The sequence below is a fragment of the Ambystoma mexicanum genome, chromosome 4q (genome assembly GCF_040938575.1).
Source record: "Ambystoma mexicanum isolate Mex_15411 chromosome 4q, UKY_AmexF1_1, whole genome shotgun sequence".
In the NCBI taxonomy this organism is placed as follows: Eukaryota; Metazoa; Chordata; class Amphibia; order Caudata; family Ambystomatidae; genus Ambystoma; species Ambystoma mexicanum.
Window position 1 is genome coordinate 434581458 of NC_090928.1, and position 13725 is coordinate 434595182.

Sequence of the window (13725 nt, forward strand, 5' to 3'; positions counted from 1 at the left end):
GTGTTTTACATTCACCCAAGTTCTACTGGTGATATTATCAGTTTGAATTAGTCCATTGGAAGCTCATATGAATGTTATAAAACTTTGGTGGAAAGCAATAATATGCCCTTAATGAAATGTATTAATTTGTACAGCTGACCAGAAGTGCACTGATGTCCTTAGTTCTACAAGTTCCATACAGTCACCCACTCTATCACCTTTTTAAAAAAAAGGGCAGTTTTCAGCATTCAAGGGTTTAACTCAGTGGTAGAGCGTAGGAGTGTAGTTCAAGAAGTCCCTGTTTCATAACCATATACCCTCTTCAATAGATCCTGTTAAAATGTTTTTCAACCCAATGCACTTTAAGAAACAATAGGATATATCATCATTTCATATACAAAACAATGAACATTTGGGTTTAACTATGCTCTTAGCACGAAATCAACAAACTGCAGTAGAGAAGGAGTTACATTTTGCAGAATTTGTGCATTTGACAAAATATTTTTTTTCCATGTTCCAAGATCTACATGTGATACGAAATGTATGAATTTGTCGGGGGGAAGTTCTTCCGGGGTCGGCTGAGTCGTCCGCGGACCTCCGGGCAGGGAGGCCCCAACTCCTCCCGTGTATCCCAAAAAAAATGAGTATGAGGCACACGCAAGAAGCAAGGTGGTTCTGCTGTTTATTGTACAAACGGCAGGGATGGGTCAAGGAACGTACGCGTCCGTCCTGACACACTCTTCTCATCATGGGCTCGCAGGCTCCTTTTACCTTAGTATGACGCGCTACTTGCGTCACCTGGGAAAGTTAGCAAAAAACCTATCGCCACTCTGGATTGGCTCTTCGAGTGGTAGGGTTAGTATAGCATACGTATAGAGAGCATTCTTAGTGGTTGAGGGTTAGTCAGGTGGTATAATTGGGTTGTCCCTTCAAATTGATACATGGAAATTGTTACATGAAGATCTCTGGGGATTGGTCAATGTTAATGGCGTCAGTGATAAGAGCCCCATGTTCTGATTGGCCCACGCACGAGCCCCCCAGTCTGGGACCATCGTTGTTCCCAGCTCGCGGTGCACCTGTCATTTGTAACAATGTTTCACTATGGTTATGTGCAGACAACGTGAAGATTTATTGGTATGCCTGAAGGTCGACTACTCCCACCGCCGCAGATGTTCATTGAATCACTTAATTGTATCTGCCTATGTCTTGAAACGGGGGGTTTCGGTGCCTCCCTCCTCCTGGGCCTGGCACTCTGTCAGGTTTGGCTTGGTCACGTGAGGTGAGACCGTGGTCGAGGTAGAATTCTGCACATGTAATATTGTATTTTCCACTGTGTGCCTGGTTTTAATTGCAGGTGTGACCTCGGCGTCGGCTTGCGGCATACGAGATTGCAACATTGTGCCCTTGACTGTCAATCATCGCCGGGCTCATTCTGCAGGGTCAGCAACTGTACTCTTGCTCATTCAATGTTCATGGAAGCTCTTGCTTGCGGCCTACTTGGGCCTGGTGCATAGGTGGAACCGTTTGATACACAGCGCTTTAGGTTATGGTATCATATTGCTTTATCCCCAGTATCGTGTCTTCGTTATATTCCTCATTGCAATGCATGGGTTTAGGAGAAGCGTCAGCAAGCGTTTTAGATGAGTTCATTATGCGTCTTGCATTTCTGCATTTTGAAAAGCCTATGTGAAAAATAATAAAGATGCGCGTCGGTGAGTGTATCCGTCACCTACGTCATAGCACTGAATATGTTTTTCGTGTGGGTTGGTGTGGGAGTGTCCAGTTTGCATGTTTGCACGGGTGTGCTGACCGGTGGCTAAGTCGTCATGGCATCTCTAACGATGTGTTCATTTACTGTTGCATGGTTCAGTCGAGTTCATCCATGCCGCAGGTGTTGGCATGGGTAGGACAGGCTGGTGGGCACATCCGTATGTTCTTGTACCAGGGTATTTGGTCGTCTGGTAGATGGGCAAACTCCTCTCGTGGCGGGTGCCTGGGCCGTGATCCTCTAGGCCAGGGGTGTGAGGGATTGGTGGGAGCCTTGTGTTCCATTTTCCCACTTCAGTCCCCCCTCTGGTCGACTCTTCGACCACAAACATATCATTTTCCTTATCTCCTCTCACTCTCCATATTTTAGTTACTCCTCCCAAATGTCCATAGTGGTTGACATGGTCTTCAAATGACCAATACATGTATACACAGGTTCCTCCAGGTGTGCAGTATACCTATTTCCCTACGTAGCTCCTTGGGTTTCTTGGGTTTTCGAGTTTCACAGACGGTGGGTCCAGGTGGTTGGTGATGATCTGGTTGCGCAGTTTCTCCCTCTCTTTTATTATTGTGCCTGTGTGTTGGCCGTCATCTGCTGGCATCAAGGGGTGCATACCAATCATTTCGATCATTTCGTCTGTGGTGCATGCCTTCCGGGCCTTCCAGAATCTTATTATGATCAGTGCAGCTCCAGCCAAAATAGTACATCCAACTATAATCTTCAGTCCGTCCGACAGCCACGATGGCATCCATGACTATAATAGCGAAAACCAGCTGTCATCCTTTTTCACACCTTTACTTTCATCCATCATTTTGGAGTGCATCTGGGCCAATTGTGATACTGCTTCTGTCAGTGTACCATTGTCAGCATCGTTAGCAGGAATGAATGTGCAGCATGATTGTCCTATCTTTGCGCAAACTCCTCCTTCCATTGCTGTGAGGAGGTCCAGTACATATCTGTTCTGTAGTGCTACCATCCTCACTGCTCGCAGTTCCTCTTTTATTGCGTTGAATCCATTTACTGTGGAATTAATTGTCATCATTAATTCCCATCGAGCTATCTGGAGCCATTTGGCGTTTGCGTAATCCTATAGTCCCGGATGTATTATTGAGGAGAAAAACATTGCTGCTCTGCTGAATAGTCTATGTTCTGGTGGGATTGAAGTGAGTGCTGTTTCCGACCTTCCCCATAGGTAATTTCCTGTCAGAGGTTCTCCTTGTCTTTTCTTTCTATTCAGGATAGTGTCGTCGCCGTTGTTTTGGTCCTCCGGCCCCTTCTTGGATTGTACAGATCTCTTATCCCTCTTGTTTCCTTCATCCATTTTAGGGAAGCTCGCCACGTTCACATGTTTCTGGGGTACCACTAGTGATGGTACATTAACGTGTACCATCGTGCATATACCATTCCACAGAGGGGGCAGTGTGTGGTACGCCTTGTTTCCGCAGGCCCAGCAATGGTCCATTACCACTGCTGTTCCTGCTCCCCCCTCAGGTAACTCCGTCACACTTGCACAGTTGGTGTTGTATCCCACGTCCACTTCTCCTTTATGTTGGTAGCATACCTTAGGCGCAGTCAGCGGCAGTATTGTTATTGGCTCTTCATCCTTCTCTAACCATGTTAGCATGGGTACGTATTTGATCCAAATCGTCCAACATCTGTCGTTGTGTTCAGCAATACTCATAGTATCCTCTCTCTTTACCATGTTGCTGCCAGCCACTCCTATGTCCCATTTGTCACCCAGGTACACCTTCCCTGTTATTACTATCAGTGGTCTTTCCCAACAGCCTTGTTTACCAGGGACTTCAGTGGCGTACCAATCACATGGTAGGTACTGTAATGTTACTTTCTTTGTTTCTCCTTTTTCAGGGCCGCTTGTTATGTATTTGAATGCCTCAGCGTGTAAACTGGCCTTGTTGTAACTCAAATAAACCTTGAGGAAATTGTTTTCGTACGGGTATGTGTCTCGTGTTTTCCATACCAGGTGCACCGTGCTCCCTTGAAATCTCCCATTCGTTTGGAATAGTGCCAAGTATATCATACATCGTGCTGTCTTTTCATCTATTTCTGTGGCAACGAAAGTTCGAGAAGCGCTCATGGCGCATGGGATCAACGAGCAGACGTAGCAGCTGTCTTCTGTTGTCTGCTTGCCTATTTGAGTCATGTGTTTGTACCACATGTTGTTCGAGACGTGTGCTGAATCTTGTATGTAGTTGTCGATACCTTTATTATCTGAGTATGTGCTGCGTTTAACTCTATTTCCCTTGTGTGGAATTTTGCTGGTACCACCTGACGTAACACCTGTTGCAGCCGGGGGTGGGGGTATATTAGGTTTGGGTACAGCCAAAATATTGATAGCATAACTGTTCTGCCATACAGAGGCAGCCAGGAACCCGGTGATCATCAAAATCCCTATCATCTTTATTACAGAGGCTAATCTCACCGGCATTTTGCTCTTACCTTGCTGCAGTCCGGCAGCTAGTTCTTGCGACGTTAAAGTTGCCCGCCTGAAAATACTCAATATGCTTGTTATTAGTGTTAGTTGTTGGTTTCAAGCTCTCCCTATCAAGTAGTCGTTCAGTGCCCAGGCGAAGAGCTGTTCCCACGCCAATCTAAGTGATCTATCTCTTAGGACAGGCAAGTATTGGTGCAGATGGGGCATTGATTGTTCTATGGCCAAGAGAAATGCTGTGTAGTAGACACGTACCCTCCTTCTTTTCAGGTACTTTGGCCTTTTTATGTGATAGACAAATTGGTGTGATAGCTCTTCAGGGTAGTTATCGTCTGAGGGTAGCATCTACTCCTGGGCAGTGAAATTTGTTAGTTATCTGTTTTCTTAGCAGTACAATAATACACGGTACCTGCATGTGCGAGAGAAAAAAAAAAGGAGAACATTCAAGTGTTTACATGTGTATAGGTGCAAGATAATGTCCTTCAGTCGGGTTATTACTGCAGTGGGTAGGACGTCGATAGGCAGGGGGTTTAGAGCTCAACTGGCGGGAGTCTCTTTACTCTTTGATCGTGTGACCATGGGATGGGCGGTATGGGAATTACCCTTCTCTATTTCAGTAGTTGTCTCTGGGGAACCTGGGGGGTGGTAGGGTAGGGAGACACTTTGGTCGTTGGCTCTGGTAGAAGTCTCTTCCTCCGTGGGTGTCGTTGTTGCTGGTCTTCCAATGGCCCTGTCGGTGACGCTAGGGCGGGTCTGTAGTTTGTAGATCTTTACGTCGTGTAGGTGATTCCAGGCGCTTTTGTCCTGTAGATTTACTGCTCTCGTTGATACTTCCTCTACCAGATGAGGGCCAGTGAAACGTGGACTGTTCCACTTTCTGTTGAAATTGCGGAGTAGCACGTGGTCCCCTTTAGTAATTTTGCACAGTTTTTCTTTTTCCAATTCTTTATCCGCGTCTTCTTGTTGCTCACTCTTAGACCCGCCCCGCGTGTGCTCGAGCTGTTGAGACACAAACACTACACTAGTAATCAAAGAAGACACATATTGGTACATTTCATCACCGAGAACAGTTGCAGTGTTTTCATAGTCAGTGAATGCTCTTGATGTTGGCGTTAGGGGAAGGCGCATTTGACGTCCGGTCACCACCTCGTGAGGGGTGAGGTGGTGGTCGGAGCCTGGCCTATTCCTCAACTCAAATAGGGCTAGCGGGAGGCAATACAACCAACTCTTCTTTGTTGTTTGCTGTATTTTTGCAATTGCCTCTTTTAGTAGGCCATTCAGGCGTTCGCATACACCGTTGGCCTGCAGGTGATATGCACATGCAAATTTATGTTTGATGCTCAGTAGGGATGTGATGTGCTGGAACATTTCATTGGCGAAGTGCGGGCCATTATCTGACCGCAGTACCTCGCACACTCCCCACCTGGGGAAGACCTCCCTCACTAGAAATGTAGCTGCTCTGAATGCATCTGGGTGTGAGCAGGGTCCTGCTTCAATCCACCTGGAGAATGGGCATACTACTACAATCATATACCTATTTCCTTGACATACGTTGATCATATCAACATAGTCAATATGGATATGTAGGAAGGGTGCCTCTGGCCGGGGTATAGCACCTTTTATCACCTTCAGCGTGTGGCCGTCCGTAAACTGTTGACATGTGAGGCAGTTGCTTATAAAATTTGTCACATGGGAATTTAACTCGGGGCAGAACCAGTCTTCCCTTATTCGTGCTGCAATGACCTCCTTGCCTGTATGGGCTGGGTGGTGTAATTGGCTCAGGGCAGTGTTCAATAGTGCCAATGGCATTACCATCTTTCCAGTGTTACCCTGGCGCCATAGTGCGTCAGTTGGTGACATTGTACATCCTCTTTTAACCCATATTTCTTTCTCTGCCATTGGTGCAGCTGCTTGTAGCTCCATTATCTGTGTGGCTGGGAGATGGGTGTACCCTTCTCTTATCAACATCGCTTTAGCTATCCCCCTCCCTCTCCCTCTCTCTGACTCTGGGGGGTTCCATATCTCACCAAAATATGCAGCATACTTCGCATGTGCGTCTGCTGCTGCGTTTCCTTTTGAGATATGATCTTCTCCATTAGTGTGTGCGGTGCATTTGACCAAGGCTAATTCTTGGGGGTTATTTATTACTTCAATTAGTTCAGCCAACAAGAGAGCATGTTGTACTGGGGTGCCGTCAGCTCTCCTAAACCCTCTTCTCCTCCCTTTGGACAATCCTGAGTGGACAGTAGACGTGACATATGCGCTGTCAGAATATATGGTCACTCGTTTGTCAAAGCTTTCCTGTAACGCCAAGATCAGTGCAACCAATTCGGCTGCTTGAGCAGAGTAATGCTGTGGTAATTGTACGCATTTCATCACCACACACACCGGTTCCTCTGTCATTTTTCCCACTGCTGCCCCAGTTCTCCTTATCCCATCACTTTGGTCTATTGTTGAGGACCCATCAATGAACAAGGGCACACTCTTGATGCTCTGATCTCTTCTGACCTTCCCCTCTCCCTTCCTCTCTCCACTCCTCTCTCCTGGAGCGATCACTTTCTCCTATCCTCCCACCTCTCCCTCCCTACCCCACAGGCAAAGCCACCCTCTTCACTGCCACCCACCTTCTCGGTCATCCGACCCATGAAGCGCGTGTCAGTTGAGGCTTTCGCTGCTACCTTCTCGCCCCCTCCTCCCCCCTCGGCTGACTCCCACCCTGACACAGCCCTCTCCATGCTCTATTCCTCTATATCTGATACTCTCGATATCCTTGCCCCCGTCATGAGAATCCGCCTGAAGCCCAAAGCCAAATGTAACTCCTGGTATGACTCGGATCTCGTCACCCTAAAACGCAAGTGTAGGGTGGCAGAGAGGAAATGGCGTGCTTCATGTTCATCCTCTGACAAACTGGCCTGTCGCCTGCTCCAAAGGCAATACCGGCTCTCCGTTCTCACCAAGAAGAGAGCCCTTATCCAAGCCCGCATCTCTGAGGCATCTAACAACTCGGCCGAACTCTTTAAAATCTGCAAGGAGCTGGCCAACCCCGCTGCAGTCTCTACCTCTCCTGTCCCCTCCCAGGCCCTCTGCACTGCACTGGCCTCGCACTTCATCTCAAAAACTCAGGACATCCTGTCCTCGCTCTCCTCCTCTCTCCTCCCTCCCTCTCTTCCCGGCTCTTCCTCTTGCTCTCTTGCAGCCGCCCCTCCACCCTCCTTCTCTGCTTTTCCACCTTTTTCTGCTGATGAGGTTTCCAGACAAGTCCGATCTATGAAAGCCTCGTCTAAACAGGTTCACCCCTGTTCCTCCAAAACCATCAAGGACCACATCGACTCCCTGGCTCCTTCCCTGGCTGACTTTTGCAACCACTCATTCGCCTCTGGAGTCTTCCCATCCCCCCTCAAGCACTCCCTTGTGCACCCCCTCCTCAAGAAACCCTCTGCCGACCCCTCCTGCCCGGCCAATTATCGCCCAATCTCCATTACTCCCTTCCTGGGTAAGCTCCTGGAGAAACTGGCCATCTCCCAGCTTAACCTCCATGCTGAATCTGTTGGTAATCTTCATGACCATCAATCCGGCTTCAGAGCGGCCAGAAGCACGGAAACTGCTCTCCTGAACATCCGTGAGGACCTGCTCCTGAACCTCGATTCCAACACTCCCTGTGTTCTCATTCTGCTCGATCTCTCCTCTGCCTTTGACACTGTCAACCATGCCATCCTGCTCAACCGTCTCCGTGATAACCTGGGTATCACTGGTCAGGCTCTGGCCTGGCTGACTTCTTTCCTCTCCGGTCGACCCTCCCAGGTCCAAATGGGCTCCTTCCTCTCTGACATCTTTTTCTCCACCTGTGGTGTCCCCCAGGGATCCAACCTCTCTCCCTGGCTTTTCAACCAGTATCTGGCACTCCTTGCCCACCGCATCGCCGCTCTCTGCCCCTACTTCCAGTGCTATGCAGACGATACCCAGCTCATTTTCAGGCTACCCTCGGCCTCCTCCTCTCCTTCCCTCATCTCCGACTGTCTGTCTGCTATCCAGGAATGGTGTGCCGCCAATGACCTCTGCCTCAATGCCAGTAAGACTGAGATTCTACTCATCGGCACACCCACTCCCTCCTTCCCTGCAGCTCTCTGGCCGGCCTCCCTTGGCCCCCTTCCTGCCCCTACCTGCAAGGCTAAAAACCTCGGGGTCATCTTCGACTCCACACTCTCCTTCTCTCCTCATATATCTGACGTCTCTAAGAAGTCACACTACCAGCTGCACCTCCTCAGAGGTATTCTTCCCTTCCTCTCCTTCCCCCAGAAGCTCACTGTCTCCTGAGCCCTGGTTCTCTCTAGGCTGGACTACTGTAACAGACTCTATCTTAATCTGCCTGCCTCCACTCTCCGCCCTCTGCAACTTATCCAGAACAGAACTGCGAGACTTGTCCTTGGCCTCAAGCCCAGGGACCGTATCTCTCCAGGACTGAAATCTCGTCACTGGCTCCCAGTGGCTGCGAGGATTAAGTTCAAAACCCTCTGCATTGTCCACAAGGCCTTCTGGGGCCTGGGACCTAAATACCTTCAACTCTCTCTTCCTAAATATCTTCCTTCACGAACCCTTCGCTCATCCGTCTCCAACTCCCTCATGGTCAGCCGATTCTCGAAGCAACGAGCTGGGGGTAGATCTCTCTCCGCAGCAGGGGCCTCCCTCTGTAACAGCCTTCCTGCCTCCCTGAAACTTGAGGAGAACCATCTCCGGTTCCGGAAGCACCTCAAAACCTTCCTCTTCGCTTCTGCCTTCTCTCTCCCTCTCCCCTGCTAATCCTGCTTAACTCCCCACTGAATTCAGCACTAAACCTGCATCTGGGCCACTCTCAGCAACCGGTCCAGGGCCCAGCCACTCTCCACTTGCACTGCCTCCCTGGCTCCCCCTGCACTGTGGGACTGTCACTGTATCCCTACAGCCCCCTTCCCAGCACTTGCTCTGCACTTACCTCGCACTTGCCACCAGCTGGCCCTTTTTATTTATTATTTATTATTTATTATTTTTTTTTACGCTACTTACCTTGTACTGCACTTCCTCCCCACCTCCTCCCCATGCACTTCCTCCTTTTCCCCTTACCTCTGCACTTGCGCGATCTGAATGACACCTGGCCTAGTAGGATCGTTTGTCTGTCTTCCCCTTGTTTCCCTCCCTCCCTGCCTCGTCGCGCCTTGAAACACTTGTGTATAGGCGCGTTACAAATACCATATCATATCATATCATATCATATCATATCATAACAAGAGCTCACCTCCATCTAGTGCGTTACTCAACCTTTCTAGTACACGAGTACATTTCGGTAATCTGTGTACAATCGTGTGCATAATCTCCTTCCTCAATTACTTCTGCTATGAACCTTGCAGGGTTAACCGTGCTGCATCTAACAATTGATAGTTCTGGTCTAGATAAGATGATCTCATAACCTGACGCCCTCTGCGTGGTGAGTGTAGACTTAGGCTTGTTCAATATTGCAAATAGCGCATGTTCCACAAATAGTGTGGTTGAGCACCCCATTCTGATTGTTGATGCTTCCTCTACCGCAAAGGCAGATGCGGCGAGACCTTGTTCGCAAGGGAAATGTCCTAACATCACAGGATCCAAGTGACCACTGTAAAACGCTACTGATTTGTAGCCCATGCTTGTTTTTTGAGCCAACACTGCTTTCATTACTGCTGAGTCACAATGTGAAAATATAAAAAATTGTTGTACATAATCTGGGGTGGCCAGCACCGGAGCAGTTGATATTGCATCTTTCAGTTCATCAAAAGCCTCTTTCATTTCCATTGTCCACCCCAACTTTTTCTCCCCTTTGTTAGCTTCTTTTAATGCCTCAAGTAGGGGTCTTATGTATGAGCTGTAATCAAATACCCAGGCTCTACAGTATTTGCACAATCCCAGAAACTGCTGCAGTTCCCTCACTGTGTGGGGCGGCAGCGTTTTTGAAATAGCCTGTGATCTTTGTGGTGCAATCTTTCTTCCGTATTGAGATATGAGCTGACCAATGTAAAGTACCTGTTCCTGACAGTACTGTAACTTCTCCTTGTCTACTTTGTAACCCTTTTCAGCCAATACCGTCAGCATCTTCAATGAGTCCTCTCTACATCTTCTTTCGCTTGTGCTGCAAATTATTATGTCATCAACGTACTGCAACACTGTGCTTTCCACTTCAATGTTACCCAAATCCATCTGTATTACCCTGTTGAAGATTGAGGGTGACTCGCAGTAGCCTTGTGGCAATCTGGTGTGTTTCCACTTTGTGTTCCTGTACAAGAAGCTTGTCAGATCTTGTGAGTCTGGGTGCAGGGGTATTGAGAAAAAGGCATTTTTTAGGTCTATCACTGTGAATCGTGATGACTCTGCTGGAATGCCACACAATATTGTGGCCGGGTTCGCTGCTATGGGGTATTCTGCTTCCACTATGTTGTTCAATGGCCTGAGGTCCTGTATGAAGCGCCAAGACCCCCCTTTGGCTTTGCGCACTGGGTATACAGCTGTGTTACATGGTGATTCTGATGGTACCAATATGCCATTATTTATAAGGGCCGTTATTGTTTCATATATGCCCTCATCTGCCTCTTTTGATAGTGGGTACTGTTTCACTCTGGGGAGTATTGCACCTTTCTTCAATTTTATTCTTACTCCCCCTATACTTTTTATACACCCCACGTCATAGGGACTAGTAGTCCATAATGATGTCGGTACCTTTGCCATATCTTCCTCAAAGAAGGGAGCTGGGGTGGATGTGGGTGCTTCAAGTGCCATTGCAATTTTCTGTGCCACTTGTTTGTATGTGACTCTAAGCCATATTTCTACACTCATCATAAACACCATTTCACCTTCTTCCTTTTCCTCTGAGAAGAGCTCCTCATCTGACACCTGGGTGAGTCTACATCCCTCTGCTAGTGCTATCACTGCCCTCCATACTTTCCCTTCTCCGTCATGGGCATGTACTACAATGTAATCAGCAGTTGCTATAATGCTCTCTATGTTCACTGCAATCACCTTTCCTTCTGGTTCATTGGCTGGTGTTTCTGGTCTAAACAAATAGGCTGCTGGCCTCCTCCAGACCTTTCCTTCAATTCCTGGCATCCATGCAAATGCCATGTCTGTCCCGTACTGGAACAGTTCACCATCTACTGGTTCAGCCCTAATCACTGTCTGTCCACAGTATGCTTGCATAATTTGTCATGCAGTGAGCATGTTAATTCCTGGAGTGGAGCAAATTATGCCGTCCTCCGTAAAGGAGATCGTCATATTCAACCTGCTCATTATGTCTCTTCCCAGTATGTTTACTGGTGCGGCCCTAGAATATAAAAGCGGGACTGACATGTCATAATCCCCAATCGATAAGGGAATGTTATCAGTAAAGGGAACCAATCCCCTAGCCCCAGAAAATCCTTGGGTGTTCATGGCTTCACCTGACATCTTAAATTTACCTTCCCTTATGCAAGACCGGGTCGCTCCGGTGTCAACAAGGAATGATAATCTTTTGTCACCTATCGTTACCTCCATGCGTGGTTCCTCCGCACTATTAGGTGTTACCGACAGGATGAGACACACCAAGGCCGTCTGTGGGCTGTCCTATTGAGGGTATAATGATTGACCACTTCCTGTGTAAGGGTTGTGTCCCAGGACCGTCACCCTTCCCAGTTGTGTTTGCTGTAGTTGTGTATTGGTAGAGGTTATGTTATGGTCTTGGATTTGGGCAGGTTGCTGTGCTTGCTGTACTTGGGGTTGTTGTGTCATTTCTACCTGTTGTTGTGTCAGCGAATATGTCTGTGGCTGTTGTTGTGTTACTGATTGTTGCTGCCCATTTCCCCGTTGCAATATCTGCTGTTGCTGGATGCCCTGCTGTTCCTGTGTGGGCCCTTGTTGTCCCTGTTCACTCCATGATGGTGTGCCTGGTCTCACACTACACGTGCGTGACATGTGCCCTACTAATCCACAAATCCAACACACCGGTGGTTCCCTGTTCTGCCATGGAAAGCTTCCTGGGTTGTCCTGGTATACTAGTTGCACGGTGGGGTAGAAATTTCGAAATCCTCCCCCCTGCTGTTGTGTGCTATATCCGTATCCTCTCCTCCTCATTATTCCTCCCCTTCCCCTGTTGTAATTATAATACCCAGCTCCTGGCGTTGAGTATCCTCCTCCCATGTTAGTCGTGTATGGTTGGAGTGGCGGCAGCTGTTGTGTTACAGTCTGTGATGATTGTATTTGGGAGGGATCTTGTGCATCTACTACTTGTGCAGGGTTTTGAGTCATTGTTGCAGGTGTAGTTATTAGTGCGCCTTCCATTGTATATTTAGTAAGTTTTTTCTGTACTAATTTAGCCTCTTCCGTTTTCCTATCGTCTTCCTTTTGTTTCATTTTTTCTTGCCATGTCCTACAATGATGCACTATTGTCAGTTGTATTTCTGGCCATGCTTTTGCTTCCATCCCCACTACTTTCTTCATTTGTTTCTGGACTGCTTCTGGGAGCCCTTGTACTAGTATATGATAGAATATTGCTGGTGTTTTGTCCCATTGTTCTTTAGTTTCCATACGCCACTTCTCTTGAATTTCCTGGATATAATCAACAGGATCTTCGTTCTCACGCATCTTGCGTGAGGTAATTGCTCCTATGTCTGATGTGTCCGGGTACTGTACCCTCAGTGCCTGCCATAAAGCATGTCTGCAGTTTGCGAATGGTGCCCCATCGTGTGATGTGTTTGTTATTGTGACCCCGGGGAAGCCTGCTCTCTTCCAGATGTCATCTGCTGCATCCCCTAATATTGATATTAGAAGGCCCTTTACATCCCCCACTGCCAATTTCTGTCCTGCAGTGTGTTTTTCCATTTCATATATCCATTTTCCTGCACCTCCACTTAATGATGGGAGCCTGCACTTTATATTTTCCTTGTCTGCATGCTTCCCGGGGACGTATTGTGGTCTAACCCCTCCCTTTTCCAGAAGTGGCATTAGGTTGTGTCCTTGTTGGCCCTTTGGGTCCCACACAATCGAATCCGTACACCCCTCCTCTTCTTCCCTGTCTTCTACATCGTCAATGGAGTCCATACTTCCCCTGCTCGTAACTGTTTCTCCTCCATCTCTTCCCTTTCTTTTATCATTTCCTTTATTTAATGTGGGCGTGTGTATTCGTACTTCCTGCCTGCGTCCAGGGAGGTCTCTAAGCCTGCCTGCATAGGGTGTTAGTTCGTGTGGGAAGGGCGCGAGCTTAGATGGGCATGTTGTACGTAATGAACGTGAGGTAGTGGAGCATGTGGGACGGTGTCGGAATGCACCAAAGTATCAACCGAAAAGGATACAATATTCAAAAGGATACAGGAGGTAGGGTCTTCCGGATCCCTGTTCACCCGACTTGATAGTCGTGAAGTCAACAAAGACCTTCCAAATGATACAACCCTCTGGCTGATAAAACAGGCAGAGCGATGGATCACTGGAAAGGGCGTGGGTAAGGTATAGTAATCCAGCCTAGGACAAATTAAAGTATCATGAATAACTGCTCCAACCT